Genomic DNA, 15,333 nt, shown 5'->3' with positions numbered 1-15,333 from the left:
GCTGCCTCCAAGTTCTAAAAAATCCGCCCTGTCAGCCTTTCACAAACCACAACGTCAGTGCTGTCTACAGCTTCATCTAGGCTACAGGTGCGACCACGGCATTCGGGGCGCTCCGATGTGATGTCTGCTGCACAGAACGCTGGGAAATGATGTCCCCGCAGCTAGGAGTGCCATTCCCCTGCGTGTGTGTGTGTAGGACTTTCTGGTTTATACTTGTTCACCTACCTTGGTGTGTAGCAAAACGCCAGAAGTGGGAGTGTGTATGTATTGTGAGCAGTACGTAACACTCTAGACCCGAGGCATAAATAAACTTGAAAAATTCCGCCAGCCACTAAAACCCGGCGTTTTGCCAAAAGGTCAAACGTCTAGCTATGCCAGACTAGTGGAACCCTGATAAACAGTAATCAGTGGTATTTTAAAAGTAAATTCCTGTTTTGCTTTTGACACAGGAGGCCGATATTCACATCCTGTCTCATACCAGCAAGTTTTATACAATTGTTCAACTTCAACTTTTTTGTTTTGTGTGAGTGTGTGTGTGTGTGTGTGTGTGTGTCACCATAAAATGGTAAACTTGCTTTAGGTAATGTCAATATTATTTTAGATTTTAAAAATGATTAAATGACATAAGATGTATGTTGTGGATTGTGTAAAATCTATTTCCAGTCCTGTAAAATCGCATTTTCCAAACTCTTTTTTCTAAAATTCAGTTTTTGTGTGTGTGTGTGTGTGTGTGTGTGTGTTCTGCTGGCTCAGGGCTGACTCAGCACATGATGATCTAAATGGAGCTTAGTTTAAACACACACACACACACACACACACAGGTACACGTACACATTCATAGTGAGGCACATGTTGGCAGCATTTCTCTCTGATGGCAGGATGAAGAACAGAATCGAAGACACATAATCCAAATCCATATAATACGACAAATTAGACAAAGTTTAGACAAATCCAGAGAGATGGAAAGAGCAGAGGTTGTAGATGATACACGGTACTGGACTGGAATCCACTGACTAGTTAGATGATGATGATAGATGAATTTTAGATTCTGTATGCGTTAACTCAGCAAGTTGTAGCTGCAGCACAGCTGGGCTTCAGTAATATATATATTTTTTTTTTTTTTCCTCTTTTGGAAATCTATAATCCATACCTCTCACTCACGGTTTCTGTGCTTCCTCCTCCCCTCTAATACCCTATTCCGTTTGCCATCTCTGTCTTTCTGCCTCTATCTCCATCATTTATATGTTCTGTATTCCATACTTTTCACTGCTGATGTAATAAAGGGGTTTTGCTGACTTCACGTTTCCATTTGAGGACTCAGAGTAAATCTGTATCACCCAAAATGTAGTAGATTTAAACAGCTCGACAAAACACCAAAGGGGTTCCATTATTGTAAAGCTAATGTGATATACAGTGCCTTGCAAAAGTATTCACCCCCCCTTGGCTTTTTACCTATTTTGTTACATTACAGCCTTTAGTTCAATGTTTTTTTAATCTGAATTTTATGTGATGGATCAGAACACAATAGTCTAACTTAGTGAAGTGAAATGAGAAAAATATATACATAAAACTATTTTTTTAGAAATAAAAAACTGAAAATTGGCATATGCGTATGTATTCACCCGCTTTGTTATGAAGCCCATAAAAAGCTCTAGTGCAATTAATTACCTTCAGAAGTCACATAATTAGTGAAATGATGTCCACCTGTGTGCAATCTAAGTGTCACATGATCTGTCATTACATATACACACCTTTTTTGAAAGGCCCCAGAGGCTGCAACACCTAAGCAAGAGGCATGACTAACCAAACACTGCCATGAAGACCAAGGAACTCTCCAAACAAGTAAGGGACAATGTTGTTGAGAAGTACAAGTCAGGGTTAGGTTATAACAAAATATCCAAATCTTTGATGATCCCCAGAAGCACCATCAAATCTATCATAACCAAATGGAAAGAACATGGCACAACAGCAAACCTGCCAAGAGACGGCCGCCCACCAAAACTCACGGACCGGGCAAGGAGGGCATTAACCAGAAAGGCAGCACAGAGACCTAAGGTAACCCTGGAGGAGCTGCAGAGTTCCACAGCAGAGACTGGAGTATCTGTACATGGGACGACAATAAGCCGTACGCTCCATAGACATGGCAGAGTGGTCAGAAGAAAGCCATTACTTTCAGCAAAAAACAAAATGGCACATTTTGAGTTTGTGAGAAGGCATGTGGGAGACTCCCAAAATGTATGGAGGAAGGTGCTCTGGTCTGATGAGACTAAAATTGAACTTTTCGGCCATCAAAGAAAACGCTATGTCTGGCGCAAACCCAACACATCACATCACCCAAAGAACACCATCCCCACAGTGAAACATGGTGGTGGCAGCATCATACTGGGAAACTGGTCAGAGTTGAGGGAAAGATGGATGGTGCCAAATACAGGGATATTCTTGAGCAAAACCTGTACCACTCTGTGTGTGATTTGAGGCTAGGACGGAGGTTCACCTTCCAGCAGGACAATGACCCCAAACACACTGCTAAAGCAACATCTGAGGTGGGGTTTAAGGGGAAACATGTAAATGTGTTGGAATGGCCTAGTCAAAGCCCAGACCTCAATCCAATAGAAAATCTGTGGTCAGACTTAAAGATTGCTGTTCACAAGCACAAACCATCCAACTTGAAGGAGCTGGAGCAGTTTTGCAAAGAGGAATGGGCAAAAATCCCAGTGGTAAGATGTGGCAAGCTCCTAGAGACTTATCCAAAGCGACTTGGAGCTGTGATTGCCGCAAAAGGTGGCTCTACAAAGTATTGACTTTAGGGGGGTGAATAGTTATGCACATTGACTTTTTCTGTTATTTTGTCATATTTGTTTTTTGCTTCACAATAAAAAAAAATAAATAAATAAAAAAAAAAAATCTTCAAATTTGTGGGCATGTTCTGTAAATTAAATGATGCAAATCCTCAAACAATCCATGTTGATTCCAGGTTGTGAGGCAAAAAAACACGAAAAATGCCACGGGGGGTGAATACTTTTTAAAGGCACTGTAGTGCTACTGGCTGAAGACTAGTTGGGTTTTTAATTTATTTTTAAATAACAAATGTTTAATTCTGTCCAACTCTTTAAAGTTGGCCTTCAATTGGTGGTCTCATTACTTGAAAAGATACATTGTTGGTATTGATTAAGTAGAGGCAGTGCGGGGGAGAGAGAGGAGTATGATATGCAATAGGTCCCAAGGCTGACATCGAACCTTGGATGTTGTAGTAATGTGGCATGCGCTGTAGTCTGGATCAACGGAAGTATATGTCCAGGATAAAGCCTGGCATCCTGCACATTCTCAAAATCCCTTTGATAACGTTACTTTGTGTGACCAGTTAACTTCATTCAATAATATATGTGGGGTTTTTTTACGGGGGGTTTCCACCAAAACAAGTTCCTTCCTAAGTCTATTTTGCAGAGCCACCTTCGCTGAACGCCACCCAAGACGATTGTGATTGGTTTAAAGAAATGCAAATAACCCAGAGCATATTTCTCTTCACTCATTATGGTCTGACAAGGCTCAATTGGCATTTGCTTGGTTCACGGGCACCATGGGTGGGCGTACTGTAGACCAAAATTACTTAGTGAGAGATTGGACCAGCTTTTCAGCAGTCCTTTGGCAAATGTCAACATGAATGCCTCCTGGTTAGACAGAGGTATTTCTTACTGTATTGCACTGTATTCATTCTTGAAAAACAATTTAAATAGTCTGTTTAAATTCAGTATATCATTTATAATTTCTATTGATCCCCAGTAGGGAACTTACAATATACACTCTGTTTTGTTAGAAATCACACAGGCCTGAAATACACACACACATGCACAAATGGAGAGATGTCAGAGTGAGTGAGCTGCCAGTGCTGGACCAGTGCCCCCAGCAGTTGGGGGGGATACGGTGCCTTGCTCAAGAGCACATTGGCATATCTCATTGGCATATCTCCAGCTACCAATCCACACTCTGTACTTTGGTCCGTACCAGGGATTTGAACTAGTGATCCTCTGGTTCCCAACCCAACTCCCTACGGACTGAGCTACTGCCACCCCAAAGCATATGTTGTGCTGGTGGATTGTCATCATTCAAACTGTTGATATTTGGTCTGGCTTCTATCTGTTCGGCTCAACACATTCTCAGCTGATGTTTCAAAGACAAAACTGACTTGTGAGATGTACAGTAAGTACATTTGTGAAGCTGCGACAACAAAACCGGAGCAAATTACTGCCACCGCAGAGTGATTTAAATATAATTGTGAAATATGTAACATTTATGAACTATGTATTTACAGTATGTAAACACTGGTGAACCCTTGTTATTGCCAACTATTTATGATTTTATTCTATTCAAGCTTCAGTTCCCTCCGCCAGTGAGGCTCTATGATATTTATGTAATAATTCTCTATGTATGTTCAGAAGCTATTGCAAGCATTTCTGAATGGATTTGCTGCAAAACACTGTTTTGGTTTGTCATAAGCAAAACAACAAACTGAGCAAATGAAACAATTGTTTACACTGATTGGCCAACATGGTTGTGAATGTTGCTTTGCACAAAAATGAGTAGAACCTCTGGATTTATTCAAGAACTGCTATCAAATCTTGTGTTCCTCATGGTAGATTACTGGTCCAATCAAACAACATGAAGCCACTGGAGGGCTCATCACTCTGTCTCGCCAGATATTCCAAAGCTTGACACATTAGCAGGAGAACAGACCTTATGGCCACTGAATAAAGTGCGGATTGGCCTCATGCTTCCACAGTAGTCGACGAAATCCTAACCAACCCTGAATTTTAACATATCTTATGTCCCATTTCGGATAAAGAGCTATAAATGTATACCTTTTTATAAAAAAAAAATGTTAGGACACAGATAAAAGTATTACCTCTTGGTGAAAACTTGGATAAACTTCCCAACAAATCTTCGACCGAATCTTTGCAACATGCTCACAGTGCTGGAATTCAACGATATTTGTATTACCTGGTGACATCTAGTCATTTCTAATAATTACGGAGGTTGTCTGTGATCTTAATCCTGTGCGAAACAGTAAAATCTGTAGTAAAAGATTAAATAACTCCACCTCCTCGTCTGTCCAGACAAAATTGTCAGCTTTTGTTGTTTTACTAGGGAGAGGAGAGGGAGAGAGGATGAATCTGAGTACATTAGAGTGAAATGGTCAACAGAACTTAATACAAAATGTAGTTGCTTAGTGTTCAATAACAATGTAATGCAACTCTGCATATTAAAACGTGCTGGTTACTTTGCCATTTGATTCGTCTTTGAGTGTCTAAAAGGGGACCAAATTAACTTAAACACATTTGCATGATTGAACTGCAGATTTACTCTCAGTTGTCTTGGCATGCTGTAAGGTTTTCAGTGGGCTTTAGCACCATGAAATTGTCAGGTCCTGAAATGCTGTTGTGTTTTGACCCTTGTGTTTTTTTTTTCGGCTGTGTCCTTTTCTGTCCTTTGCCCATGTTTTGTTTTGGATGACACGAACACTGAGGAGGAGATAGAGGGAGGTAAAGACAAGTGGGGAGGGGGGTAAAGGTGGCAATTTGGCAATACCAGCAGAGCACTGAAGTGCAATCAAAAGTCTTGTCGTCTCTGCAGCACTCTGTGTGTGTGTGTGTGTGTGTGTGTGTGTGTGTGTGTGTGTGTGTGTGTGTGTGTGTGTGTGTGTGTGTGTGTGTGTGGTGACACTCAGAGAGAGACTCCATTAGTGAGAACCATTGTCAGGTCACCAAACAAGACACCTGTCAACCACAGGATAGACTAGAATAAAATTCAATACAATACAATAGACCAACCATTACAAGCAAATACCACCACGACTACCTTTTTGGAGTAAATGGTGACCCAGTTTGCTTGAAAAGCAGCAATGGGTTCCAGTTGCCAAAATACAAAAAAAAAATGTCACACATTACTGCAAATCTGAAATTCTTCAAAAAATGCATCATGATACGAAGTGGAAGGGGCTGCTGATCGGGATAGGTGTTTTCCCCCATTTTATATTTCTATATTTCTCCCATTCTATTAATTTTTTCTTACCACTTTATCTGCAATGTGACTTGGAATAGTTAAAAAAAACAATACAAATTGAAAGCTGAAATTACTATTCAAATGTTTATTTTTTATAAATAAGCGAATCTCGCCCTGGCCTACCCGCATATGAAAATGAAATGCTTTTGTCACGTCTGATGAACAATAATTTAGAAGTGAGCAACACAAGGCATTGTGAGATCTTAGGGCACGGAGCTATGGTAGAGACCGAGTAGGAGAGAGGGAGTGACAGGCTGCAGAAATAATAATAATAATAGAATGCTTATCTTATCATTAATAAGCTTGTTGTTTCTGAATTGCGTAGCGAGTTATAGCAGCTCAGCTGGGAGCTTCATGGAGACAGCAAATGCTAACGTTAGCTGAAAGTTAGCTTTGACTTCATATATTAATTCAATTTTATTTATAGTGTCAAATCACAGCAGGAGTTATCTCAGGACACTTTCCAGATAGATTAGGTCTAGACCACACTCTGTAATTTACAAAGACCCAACAATCCTCCCCCAAGAGCAAGCATTTAGTGCGACAGTGGCGAGGAAAAACTTCCTTTCAATAGGCAGAAACTTTGGACAGACCCTGACTCTTTGTGGGACGCCATCTGCCGCTGCCGTTTGGGACACAGAGACACCGATACACAGATATGGAGAAATATGATTCATAATAATTATAGCAGTTGGTATGATGAACAGTAGCAATTATAGTACCAATAAAGATAATAGAATTATTATATTATATGTAATAATAGTAATAGCAGTGCAGGGCCAAGCAGGGCGTCGAGCAGGGCGACAACAGCAGCAGCTGCAACCACGATTTAGGTGCCACCCCAATCCAAGGAAACTAATAGCTTATAATAATATTACCGTAACAATCTGCAAGAAACAGGTTGCTAATAAGCCACTAAAAAGTAGTGACAGCACCGTTTGCCAAAGTTATCAATGCTGTTAGCATAGTGGCTAACAGCTAGCGTTTATGACAGTGCAGAGCTCTGTGCTTTCTAACATGCTGTCACTGTGCTAACCGAGCACCGTTAGCCAACAGAGCTGTTTCACTACACTTGTTAGATAACTCATTACAGAGTTATCTGTTGATTTGTGTTTGTCGCTGCATGCTCGTGGTGGAAAATGAATGTAAACAAAGCGAAGAAGCCATAAGTCTCTTCTAGTGGGCAGAACATATAACAACCACATGCCGATTGTGGCGTTAGCAATGCATAAGCCTGATTAGTGTAGGAAATATTAAGAATAGGCTGAATTTGAGCATTAAATATTTGACTATAATTTTAATATTCAAAACAATAAAACAAATTATTGGATTGGTATTATAGAGTAAGATTGACAGCTCTAGCTGCTACCAGAAGCCCGTCAGAGGAGCAAATCAGAGCCGTAGTGAATTCATAACATTTTGTTTCTGCAGTTGAGAATAAAACATGGCACCATAGTCACTGAATTCATTAAAAATTGACATAAAATGTAAGATTTAAAGTGTGTGTGTGTGTGTGTGTGTGTGTGTGTGTGTGTGTGTGTGTGTGTTTTTAAAAATGTCATCTTTAGCTCTCTCCTGCCAGCGGCAAATGTCAGATAATTGAGAGCTTGTTTCTTGCCCTAATGCACCTCATAGTTTTCCCTCAAAACTTTTATGTACATAAGCTTTTACCTTCGACTTTCCAACACACTTCTATACCGTTGAATGCTAGACGCGATGCTTAGGAGTGGGGAAGTCCACAACTATTTTTCCACATCACTAAAGAGAGCACTAAAGTAAAGTGTGGTACCGTGGTTAAGAATTCTTTGGTTAAGAGTCCAATCTGCAGCTTTTACCAGTCTCTTCGTCTCCAATTAAGAAGGGGATGGCAAGCAGGTGTCCGAAAATGGTGTGGTCTCTATAATAACCCCACTGAACTGAAGCCATTAGCTTTAGCTGGATTAGCTACATTGGCAAAGAGTCAATTCCCTTTACTAATGAATGCTAACAAAATACACTTCGTTGGCTAGTGTGCTAGCAACATACGTGAACAACCGTTTGACAAACTTTGAGTAGCAATATCTCCAGCTACTTGCAGAAAATTGTATACTGAGTATTGGGGTGGAAACTGTCAAATAGATAATCTAAGACAACAACTACATACTTATTTGTACAAACTTTACAGAATCTTTGCTTTCTTACCTTTTTTACCTTCTCCACATACCCAGGGTGTGATTTTGCTGGGGGGAATGCGTGGGATTTCCCCCTTTCTAGTCTATATATCCCTGCCTCTGCTGAAATATTTTTATCAAAAATGTACCCCCTCAAATTGATCATCTACTTCACCAATATACCATATTATACCTACCTGTAACGTGAACAGTCTATAGTGCGATAGAAGGATAAAATCCCAGCAGCAGTTGCTGGTTGTATTTAGCCGCTACAGAGCTCCGGGAAGCCGGCTACCAACAGCAGTTGTTTAGCCGCCAATAGGTGACTGTGAGCTGGCTACAGGCACCGCCAGATGACAGTCCTTTCAGGGGCCGTGATAGTGGAGTTTAGCCAGAAACAGTGAGCGTCATGCGGCGCTGACAGTTAAGTTTAGGCACCAAAATGACTACTTAAGTTTAGGAAAAAGATCGGATTCGGATTAAAACACTCTCGAGGAATGAACGAGCGTTTGGGTTTTGCCGCATAGTGAACTCCGCTCTCCGGCTTGAAAGCGCTGTATTTTATGTTGACACCACGTTGTGCTATTTCATTTTGAGATTATTTTCCATTGGATATTGAAGTGTTTGGCATACCTGGTCGAGTGGCGCTATATCCATGGTATTGGAAAGGGTGATTTAATCCTTGCATGTCTTGTTTTGTTGTGCATTATCAAAACACATTCCCCTCCCCCCATCTGCTTTTTTCAAAAATCGCACCCTGCACATACCTGTGATCCAACCCACCTTAACCAATGAACGACCAGTATTACTCTTATTTCTTGAATACCACTTCATCTTAAAACCTTGAACTCTTTAAAATAAAACAAAATATTTACAACTATACATCTGTGTCTTTTAAATTTATTTATTACACTACTTTTTTTAACCTTTTTTTAAATATCTTTTTAACCATATTTATAACATTACCTAGTGTAGCCCTACTCACACTGTTTAAGTATTACCTGGTGACCTCTAGTTATTTGTAATAATTACGGAGGTTGTCTGTGATCGTAATCCTGTGCGAATTGGCCATGTCTGTATTTTGTCAAGTAAAAATTCCACCGCAAATGACCTTCCATATTTTGCTGAACGTAGAGGTCCTGTGATAATATTAGTCCTGTGCGAATCGACATGTCTGTGATTTGGCGGGTTCAAAGACGGATGGTTTTCCGGGGGGCTGCGGACGCCACCATTCATGGCCAACCTACTCTGGACCACTGTCCGACTGGAGACCTTCGTCGCAGCGGGGATAGGGTATGCGCCTCTGGTAACCTTTACTGGGCCTGGCCCAAAAAGATACAGAGCCCCAAACCAAGTGTGGTGTGGCGGCCTCCTCCGCGCGCCTCCGTGTAGCCAACTCTCACGGTAGCCTACAGATATGTCAGTAAATTCGAGAAACAAACATTGGTTGACCTTTGTGTACAAATCAATAACGGGACACACTCCTTCATATTTAACTACACTCTTAACATCTAGTAGATCTGAACATAATCTAAGATCAAGTAGATACATACTGTATGATGTTCCACAAACTAAAACAAAATTTGGAAAAAGTGCTTTTTGTTACAGTGCTCCAACTTCATGGAATGAGTTACAAAATCAGCTAAAATTGCAGGTTTTATTTTCACATACTGAATTCAAGTCCCGCCTACATCAAATATATCAACATGTTTGCGCTTGTTTTTAAAATGTGATTTTCTGTTTTTATTTTCTTATTTATTATTGCTGTCCATCCCTGTCTGTTATTTATTGTATGTTAAATGTATTTTTATGTGCTGCCTTCTTGGCCAGGGCTCACTTGTAAAAGAGATTTTAATCTCAATGTGATTTTTCCCTGGTAAAATAAATGTTAAATAAAAAAAAAATGCCACACGAAACTCTGGGCGGAGGTCATACGAGGTCCCCAGATGATACTAATTCTGTGAAAATAGGAGTCATATATATTTGCAAGCTGAACTTTTTTTTTTTTTACAATGTATGGTGTTTTCTTTAACTTAATTACACCAAGACATTACATTACATTACAAGACAGACCGAGGTTCTGGTTTACTGCTGACCTGGCAGGAAAAGTACTATTAAAACTGAGTTACAGCTGACTTGTAACTTCCCAACTGTACTCAGAGTGGCCAAGTCAGTGTTCTGGAATATAGTCAAATTGAATGAAAATAATGCCACCACATCTTTACCTTCCAGTATTAAAAAAAACGCATGTGTGGTGGAAGCATCAAGTTAGAATTGTTGCTGTTGGGGGAGCCCTGGTAGCTCAGCTGGTTAAGCGCACGCCCAACTTACTAAGGCTCAGTCCTTACCGCAGCAGCCCGGGTTCAAGTCTGACCCGCGGCCCTTTGCTACATGTCATTTCTCCACTCTCTCTCTCCCCTTTCCTGTCTTCAGCTGTACTGTTGAATAAAGGCCAAAAATGCCCAAAAAATTATCTTTAAAAAACAATTGCTGCTGTTGGACAATTGTTATATCATAATGCATAGAAACTCGTTCATGCAGCCAGCCCAGGGTTCATTGTCTATTAATGCATTTCCCTGCTGATGTGTTTAGTAGTAAGGTTCATACTGTAGAGTCTGTATCTACGATGTTCCACTTCCAGGATTGTTCAGGTGCTGTTCAGCTGGAAATTCTGTGTTGGCATTCTAACCTCCGGTGGATTTATGAAGACTATGGTTAACTGCTCCTCAGATCTCTGCAGGGTAAATCCAGACAGCTAGCTGGACTAAAACTACTTTTGAATGTACACATGTTCCACCAAAACAAGTTCCTTCCCGAGGCTATTTTGCACCGCCCAAGACAATTGTGATTGGTTTAAATAAATGCCAATAAACTAGAGCAGGTTTTTCTCCCGTCCCGGAATGCTGTGCGGACTCGCCGGACCCTCCTTTAAAGTGCTGTGGAGGAAGGTCTGGCAACGTGAGCCTACACTGTAGATGTCAAAAAGTCGAGAGCTGTGGACAACTTATTTATTTTATCTGCACCAGTTATCACGGAGCACATTGCAGTACATATATTGTTCATCTTTCCATTCTCGATCCCTTTGTCATAGCCTTTGATACAGTTGATCATGTCTGAACTCCTGGCAGTTATTAACGGTGTGCCACAGGTTCTCTCAAATGGACGTAAATGTGCTTTTTGTGACTGTCAAAGCTCTTTTTGACTCCCTGTCTTTCCCACAGAGCCACATATAGTCTGACAGTAGCTGCTCATGGCTGGTTAGCTCTGACTACCAGCTCTATATCTCTATCCATACTGAGTGGTGGTCAGTCAGTCTCCCCTGTGTGCCCTGACCCTCCGTTTCACTGAGTACGTAGCTACGAGGGCACGCCTCTGACCATCTTTGCTCCCTCACTCCACTGAGCCAGAGTTCTAGCAGGATTTGAGCAATCCAGCAGTTGAGCTACATAATCTGAAGCGCTTTATTTGGAGATAAAACTGAAAGTGAGCGTTGTAAGTGTTGGTAATAATCCCATTGGATAATGCTTTTAGCGTTTGCCTTCTTTTTCTCTTCAACATGAGTTTGGCTAACCCTAGTTTGTTTACAACCTGTCTGATCATCTGACTGCCCATGTTTCTTAACCCATCATACTTTCTTTTTTTTTTTCAATGTTGCCACATTCCCAGATCTCAGAAATTGACTTGGTGAGTTCAATGTTATCACGATCTAATAGATAAACCCGACTTATTCTTTAAAGAAGAAATGTAATTGCTTACTACTAATGTGCCCTTTCTGCCTCCCGCTATAACCCCATATACATGTACATCAACCATATTCACACAACCACTGTGTGTGTGTGTGTGTGTGTGTGTGTGTGTGTGTGTGTGTGTGTGTGTGTGTGTGTGTGTGTGTGTGCGTGCGTGCTAAGCAGAAGGTATGCTCTGACATTCTCCTCCTGTGCTTGTGATGAATAAACATCTACTCTGACTGCAGACTTAACAGCTTGTAATATGTAATACACCCTATCACTAGTTGTGTGTGTGTGTGTGTGTGTGTGTGTGTGTGTGTGTGTGTGTGTGTGTGTGTGTGTGTGTGTGTGTGTGTGTGTGTGTGTGTTAATGCTCCATATCAGAGCTGTCTGTCAGTCAGCCGTGCCTCTGCATAAAAGGAGGCTGTTCAACAAGCCCTCGGCACTGTCACTCTGTCTCCCCTCACACACTGATTTCTCATTCTGTCCTTAAACATCTCCCTCTTCCTGTTCACCTGTGCTTTATTGTTTTATCTTGCTCTCCTCCATTTATCTCTCTTTCACTGCCTCTCCATCCCTCTCTTCCTGAAACCCCTGAGCTACAGTTCTGTGTTTGCTGAGCAAAGGTAGAATGGTACTACTCCTCTGGCTCTTTATTTTTCTCATTCTGTAATATTTCACTCTCTCTTACCGGTTTTTGCTAAGCAAAGATGAGGATATCCTCTCTCTACTCGTTGCCTCTAATCTTCCTTTACTTTGTAGTATTAGTCTTTCTCTCAACCTCACTCATGTGTACTTTTACCAAATGCTTTTTAGGGGTGGGAATCACCAGAGGCCCCACGATACGATATTATCACAATGCAATATTGTGATTTTAAACATATTGCGATATTCTGCGATATATTGCAATTACTTTTTTCCAACTTCAAATGATGTCCCCAAAGGAAAACTTTGTCAAAATAGGTTTAACTAATTTCATTTCAAAAAGTTAGCCAAAAAGTTACGTTCTCATGTGCAATTTATATAATAAAGATCGATACTTGGCTGTACAATACTGTATCTTTTGTGTAGGTTGAGTACAGTATTCTGTGCAGTTATGTAGACGATAGAGATTAATTATGTACAACAGTGTATAGTGAGATAAATACAGGTTTTCCAGATTACATGTCTACAGTGACAGATAAGGAGTATAGAAGGTTATGTACAGAGTATAAATAGACATTCTATATAAATAATGTACTATATACATGTGATATACATATCTCATATACATATGTTAGCAGTGCAAGGGCATTGATGAAACAGTGCAGGAGTAAATGTAAACAGATAAACAATGCAGAAGTAAAAAGTGAACAGTGCTAGACAGGAGGTGAAGTTTTGTTCAGCAGAGTTACAGACTCTGGAAAGAAGCTGTACCTGAGCCTGCTGGTGCGGGAGTGCAGGCGCCTGTATTCCCTGCCGGATGGAAGTAGGGTGAAAAGACTATGGTTTGGGTGGGTGGCATCCTTGACAATGGTTTTGGCTTTGTTTGTACAGCGTTTATGATATGTGTTGTGGACGGAGGGGAGTTGGGCGCCAATAGTCCTTTGGGCAGATTTCACTACTCTTTGTAGTGCCTTGCGATCGGCAGCATTGCCGTTGCGGTACCATACAGAGATGCAGTTTGTGAGTATGCTCTCAATGGTACAGCGGTAGAGGTCTGATAGAATTGTAGGACATAGGTGTGCTTTCTTGGCCAGGCTATCTCCACAGCACTGTATCAGCACTGGAGTTCATCTATTCTAGGATAGGGGAAAACCTCTCTGGCCTTGTTTGTATTTCCTTAAACAATCACTACACAACGTCACAGCGGTGGTAAGCTCCGGATGTAGTGATGGTCTCCTTGCAAAAAAGATAGTGGAGATAGCAGAAGAGGAGGGACATCCAGCACTTCTCAGGCTTTACTCCAGCACTGTACATCCGATAAGCCAGAATAATGTGTGACGACCATATGAATCATAGACATCATATTCTTCTTCGTCAGTAATGTGTGTCGGCAGGTGTGTACATGATGTAGCTCTAATTTGGCAGATGTAGTCGAGAAAGAATCAAGAATCAGGACACACAAGGAGTGTGTGTGTATGTGAGTGAGAGGTGAATGATCGCTCTGTTGGATACTACTGTGCTCCACTGCATGCATGTGTGAAGAGTCACTAACCTCTCCACGGGGCTGTAATAAAGGGCATGTGTGTGTGGTTGTGCCCATTGTATCATCATCATCTTAAAATAAAAACACCATGAAGGCAATGGGAACTCAAATCAGTTTCAAGCTCATTTCAGCAAACCTGCTAACCACTAATCAGCGTATGTTTGATACCACAACTACTATACCATTTTTACACAATTTGTGTCAGATGCTAGAAACAGAGAGCACAACAGAGTGTGTCAACCTTGGGATGTCGCAAACCCCATGAAGATTTTGTTGAGGTAGAAAAACATAGATATTTCAAAAGTGTGTAATGCCTTCATAAACCATGTAGCACTTGTTCTCTAATTGTGAAAATAGAAAATAAATATGCCATGTCCAAATTCACATGACAACGTAACACTATGGGGTGATGAAATCTAAAAACAAGAAATGGCTGAGAAGCTGAGAATAAGAGGACATGGGGCACATGCAGGGAGCACTGCAGCATTTTACATTTAGCAAGCAATTTAATTTGTAACTAGCTATTCTGAAGGTGTTAAAACAGAAGATTTTTTTTTTATATAGTCATAAGAAAATTGTAGACTTTGCTTTAACAACAGACTGTGGAGCCAATTCAGAACATTCAGGATGTTGACCTAAGTGACCACTGCCACAAAGTGTAAAAATAAATCTTGGCGCTAAAGATACACCTTGCCTAAACTAGAGATTAACCTGGAGCTGGGAAAGAGCCAGACAGCAACCAAAAATCAGGGTGCTGGACACAATTGTATTGTGTGTGCACAAACTTCAGTATTTCCCATACTTAGGTTCTACTTGGGCACCCCGCGCAGGTAGATTTATACCCGGCCAGATAGATAAAATCCAAGTTACATTTCTTCTCCAATCAATGATGTATTTTACAGTGCACACAGACCCTCTCCCTCGTGAAGACGCGCGCCGCGTGCATGTCACGGTGTCAACACTTCAGGTTAAGAGCCAGGCTTATGGTAGTAGTAGCACGCTGCTTGTGGCTTCCAGTGGGATTTACTGGACTGATAAACTGTAGAAACGCTGTGACCACCCCGTTGTGAAAGCTCCCCAAACGTCATTTATCAGTCTGGTTGTTCACCCTCTCCGCAACAGTGTTTTTTGCTTGAGCTGGTCTATATTTGGAGTTAACTGGAGCTAACCACTAACCGGGGCTAATCGTTGCTAACCGAGCTATCAGAGC

At 41.0% G+C, this 15,333-nt stretch overlaps 1 long non-coding RNA gene across 1 annotated transcript; it reads left to right on the top strand.

Annotated features, from left to right (window-relative positions):
- The first annotated feature begins 520 nt into the window (after positions 1 to 520).
- On the top strand, positions 521 to 13,772 carry LOC118494834. The gene is made up of 3 exons (XR_004897040.1): positions 521 to 531; positions 1,877 to 1,882; positions 13,721 to 13,772. It is a non-coding gene; the product is annotated as an uncharacterized LOC118494834 (long non-coding RNA).
- Positions 13,773 to 15,333: the final 1,561 nt, after the last annotated feature.

The sequence above is a fragment of the Sander lucioperca genome, chromosome 4 (assembly GCF_008315115.2).
Source record: "Sander lucioperca isolate FBNREF2018 chromosome 4, SLUC_FBN_1.2, whole genome shotgun sequence".
Classification (NCBI taxonomy): domain Eukaryota; kingdom Metazoa; phylum Chordata; class Actinopteri; order Perciformes; family Percidae; genus Sander; species Sander lucioperca.
The sequence above is the reverse complement of the archived record's forward strand: the minus strand, read 5'-3'. Positions and strand labels throughout refer to the sequence as shown.